Genomic DNA, 5,483 nt, shown 5'->3' with positions numbered 1-5,483 from the left:
TTAAAGCTGCCAGGCCTTTGCGGTCGGATTTGCCGTTGCCTCCAAACATCCGACCTGGCACCTTTGTATTGATCAAAAACTTTGCCAGAAAGCACGGCTTGGAACCCCGGTGGGAGGGCCCTTTCCAAGTCCTCCTTACCACCCCTACTGCTGTTAAGGTTGAGGGTCGTAAAGCCTGGATCAGCCTACACCATTGCAAGCTTATTGGGGAGGAATGAGAATAAGGAGCAGCTACTGCTGTATGTATTCTCTCTTCCCTTGACATGGGTGCCACTAAGGAAGGAAGACTGAAGAAAAGTGAAACGATGAAAACTACTCTCTTCCTCGTTGGCCTCTGCCTAACAGCGACACGGACATCAATGCAGACCAGTAACACCACCAGCGGTGCACCTCCTACTCTCCAAGGGCCTACAAGCAACTCTAGGGCAGTCACCGCGGATACGTGGACAAGAACAGGCACCCCTGCAATGACTTCACACTCTACAGATGTTACTACTAAAATGACTAATGGTTTTGTGAGTATGGCATCAAGCATTGTTTCTGGTGGCCCTAATGGTGCAGTAAAAGCCCCGAGTGACCTCGTGAGTACTATGAGTGACAATATGACTACCAGCACGCACCCAATGAGTTTACCACTGCCCAGAGTGACAGATACCCAGTCCAATAAAATAAGAGAGTCCAGTCAGGCCCTAGCTATCCCTTGCAACCTTACTGGGGATTGGTGGGTATGGACACAGGAGAATAGCATAACGCTGAGTAACACAGGCCCCACTAGAATAGTTCAGGTCAGATTGAACGTCACGTGTGATCATCATGGCTCAGGTAACAGTGGTTTTAACCAGACAATTTGTCCCTTGGTCGGCTTTCCCGACTACTCCAAGGCCACTTTTAACTATAGCAGCATAGTCATCCAAAATATTGCATGGTCGCAGGATTGCGTAAATCATTTACAAAACTTAACAGGACTTAGACAGTGGTGCCCTGGATATAATATCACAACTCTGGATGCCAGGACAGAATGTCCCCGTAATATAACAATTCATAATACTGGCACCTGCCAGGAAGTAATGTATGTGTGCCTACGCGGAAATGGCACCAAATCTAGTGACACCTATACGCACCTAAGTGATACACGCACTTGTTGCCATGCCTTTGTGAATAATACAGCAGCGGACCCCAGAAATTATTTGTTCAACTTTCCCGGTTGCTTAGAATCCAAAAACCTCGCCCGCCTACCGCACCGTTTCCTTGAGGTCCACCGAAAGAAACGAAGCGATCCACCAAAAGCAACGAGTCTTATCGGCAACACCTTTACTGGCTTCCTTGAAAAATTAAAAAATCATCTTGACAATCAGACTAATGAAGGAAAGAATACCAAAATAGTCTGCATCCCAGGCCCACACTCGATAGGGTCCGGGTTCCTCATGATGGCGGCCCCTACTGGTCAGGATGAACTCTGTAGTCTTACCTACAGGCATACCCAACAAACCCCAAAACTCATTCCCTATAGAGACATTTCTGACCAGTACCCGATCCATTATGGTTACCTCAGGCGTTGCTATGACACCTGGCAAGTGATACCGAAAGGTTTTGCAGTCGCGGTGGTGCCAGAATTTAAATGGTGCATTCGCAGTGCTACAGGAAAACATGCCATGGGAGACTTAGAAGACAACAGATGCCAGGTAATAATACCTCATGACCAAACCAAGTCAGACCCCTTTGGGGGCCTCCCGGAGGACGATTGGGAATATTGTGTTAAAGAAAAGACTCGTCCCGATGCACCTACAAGCTGCATGGGTGCTGTTCCCTTTCATGCTAAACACTGTATTACGCCTGCACTTAACGGGACATTTTGGTTATGCAATCACACAGCCTATGAATACCTACCCATTAACTTTAAGGGCACCTGTGCGCTGATATATCACCTCCCAGCATTCCGGTTATTGAATTCAACCCCAGAGGTTAACAGCAAGTGGAAGAAGTGGCACGATCTTAATTCAAATTACAAACCTCATACTCGAGGCCAGAGAGACTTGTTCCACCAACAGTCATTTTGGAGCAGATTCTTTGGTGCCCTTCTGCCCAATTATGGGGTCATGCAAGCCCTGGACCAGATCCGTGATCTCAGTCACGAACTTGAGGAAATGGCTAAGGCTACTGCTGATGCCCTGGGTCATTTGGAACACGAGCAGGCTGCCCTACGAATGATGACCTTACAGAATAGGATGGCCTTAGACTATCTCCTAGCCAGCCAAGGGGGAGCGTGTGCAATTATTGGCCCGGAGTGCTGTACCTATATTGAGGATGAAAGCTCTTCTGTATATAATGACACTTTAATAATTAACGACGTTGCCACTAAGGCATATGGTCTGGACCACACAGGCTCAGATGAGGACTGTGCCTGGTGGAACTACTGTGTCCACTGTTGGGATGGCTAAAATCCATTGGGCTGGACATTCTCTCCATTCTGGCCATCATTCTTGGCATCTGTATTTGTATCCGAATCGCTTGGGCCCTTATCAAAAGAAGTTGTCAGACTTGTTCCGAACGCCGCCGATGTGACAAAGAGTCAAGCCCAATATGGACACAGAAGGAAGGGCTGATATCTACACTTTCGGCTGATGACGGTTCAGATGTAGAAACAGGCAAGGAGTTTGCCCGACTTCAATGTATTAATATCTGAGGTTTATCATAAAATGATAAAAAGGGAGGAATGATAAGTTGAAGATAGACCCAGTAGCCATATAGAAAATGGCACTTGGCGTGTCGGTTAAAATGGTCAATGTTTGTGGGGGATTGACTGTACTGACCGACATGCTGAGCGACACACAAACTGCTAACACAGCAACTTGTAAGGTTCCCTGAAATAAGCTGAATAAACAAGCCCGTTCCCACATGGCCGAGAATAGTATAGTACTTAGCACCAGGTCAAGGGGCCGCTACCAGAAGGATGCTGGTGCCTAAATGTCTAACTTTAAAACAATGCTGATGTCTTAACTAAAGTAGGTGCTAATAGCGTATCTTCAGAAAAGTGCTAATGTCTTAACTTGAGGCAATGCTAGCGTCTGTATGTCTGACTTAGAGCATCCCTGATGTGTACGTTTACATTTAAGTATAATTTGATTAACGTACTTTGTGATAACCCCGTGACACTGGAGTTGAAGCATTAATTCTGTTTTCCCTCCACAGCTGCTGCCAAACCAGCTGAATTTCTCCAGCAATTTATTTTTTTTTGTTTTATTTCAGATATCCATTATCTGCATTCTTTATTTTATACCATTAGAGAGGCTAGGGCTAGGGCTGCTTTTGTTAGAGTAATTATGGTTGGGACGGAACTTGACAGAGATGAATACATTTATAAGGAGCATAGATAAGGGTGGATTTGCATTTCTAGAGGGGTAAAAAACCAGGGGATGTGGAAATAGGATAAGAGGTGGATGGCTAAGAGCAGAGTCAAGAAAAAATTGTGTTCACCCAGAGGATGGTGGGAGTCTACAACTCAAGGGCGGCACGGTGGCACAGGAAGGGCGGCACGGTGGCACAGAAGGGCGGCACGGTGGCACAGTGGTTAGCACTGCTGCCTCACAGCGCCTGTCAGACCCGGGTTCAATTCCCGACTCAGGCGACTGACTGTGTGGAGTTTGCACGTTCTCCCCGTGTCTGCGTGGGTTTCCTCCGGGTGCTCCGGTTTCCTCCCACAGTCACAAAGATGTGCGGGTCAGGTGAATTGGCCATGCTAAATTGCCCGTAGTGTTAGGTAAGGGGTAAATGTAGGGGTATGGGTGGGTTGCGCTTCGGCGGGTCGGTGTGGACTTGTTGGGCCGAAGGGCCTGTTTCCACACTGTAAGTCTAATCTAATCTAATCTAATTGCTTGAAAGGTGTTTGATTCAGAAACTAGCAAAAATTAAGCAGTGTTTAGATATGTACTTGCATTACTATGGCCTCCAGGATCAGCTAGAAAATAGGATTAGTATCATCAGATTTTTGTTGGCGGGTATGGACAAGATGGGCCACATTTCCTCCTCCAGGCTTTAAATGTCAATAGAATTGGTCTTACTGTGTTGTTTAATTATGTCTATGAAGTTTTAACTTGCCATGTTGCAGTCATCTGCAGTACACTCATTCCATAGAAATGTCTCATTTTCTGTATGCCTATTGAAAATGAGAAAATGATAGTTTTAACAAGAAAAACAGCACATTTTTTTGTGTGGTACAAAATGTCCTGAGGCATACTTGATAAAAATTTAAATAATTATTTCTCAATGTCCCTCATGAATCACTTGCATTAGCTCATGAGATAAACTGAAATTATGCATGATCAAGTTGAGGCAGATTACCAGCTCCAATTGTCAATCACTGTGTTGTTAATAGTTTATGTATATTCAAGATTTAAGATCTATCACTGTCCTAAGTCTCGCAACTCATTAAGCCCTTGTAGATTTTCAAACACATTTTCAGATCATTTGCTGATCTTTTGTTTCCTGATGAACATTCAGTTCAATTTCTTATTAGTTTTGCGATTGTCAGCATACACCTCCTCTTTATCATACCTGACAAAATTAGCATGCAGTAATAAAATACTGAATTGCTATTGGCCTGACTTTAGGAAAGATGTTGCGAAACTTGAAAGGGTTCAAAAAAGATTGACAAGAATGTTGCCAGAGTTGGAGGGTTTGAGCTATAAGGAGAGGCTGAATAGGCTGGGGCTGTTTTCCCTGGAGCGTTGGAGTCTGAGGGGGCGATCTTATAGAGGTTTATAAAATCATGAGGAGCATGGATAGGGTAAATAGACAAGATCTTTTCCCTGGAGTGGGGTAAACAAATACTAGAGGGCATAGGTTTAGAGTGAGTGGGAAAAGATTTCAAAGGGACATAAGGGACAACTCTTTTACGCAGAGGGTGGTGCGTGTATGGAATGAGTTGTCAGAGGAAGTGGTGGAGGCTGGTACAATTACAGCACTTAAAAGGCATTTGGATGGGCATAACAATAGGAAGGGTTTAGAGCGATATGGGCCAAGTGCTGGCAAATGGGACTAGATTCATTTAGGATGTCTGGTCGGCATGGACGAGTTGGATGGAAGGGTCTGTTTCCATACTGTACAACTCTCTGACTCGATGACCATAAAATGTGATATATGAGATTTGAGAACTGAACTCAGTGTCCTGAAAGGGGGGGTGGGGGGGTAGCGGGGAGGAAAAGATCAGACTTTTCTGATCCTCATCCCAGTTAGTCATGTTGCCTGACCTGCTGTGTTTTTCCAGTACCACACTCTCCACACTGATAGTGCCTGTTTAGGTGTACAAATGGGCTTTTCAAGATGGTTGCAGCACAAGGGAAGCTGGTGAATTCTAGGATATCTGCACAGTGGTGAGTTGTTTTCAGAATGGTGCAGAGTAAGCTGGGCCAGGACTGTACATGTCTGATGTCATAGTGACAGAGTTGATAGTTCATGGAATGAATTTGATAAGATGCAGTGAGAAA

This window comes from Hemiscyllium ocellatum, chromosome 11 (genome assembly GCF_020745735.1).
Source record: "Hemiscyllium ocellatum isolate sHemOce1 chromosome 11, sHemOce1.pat.X.cur, whole genome shotgun sequence".
Taxonomy (NCBI): Eukaryota; Metazoa; Chordata; class Chondrichthyes; order Orectolobiformes; family Hemiscylliidae; genus Hemiscyllium; species Hemiscyllium ocellatum.
The sequence above is the reverse complement of the archived record's forward strand: the minus strand, read 5'-3'. Positions refer to the sequence as shown.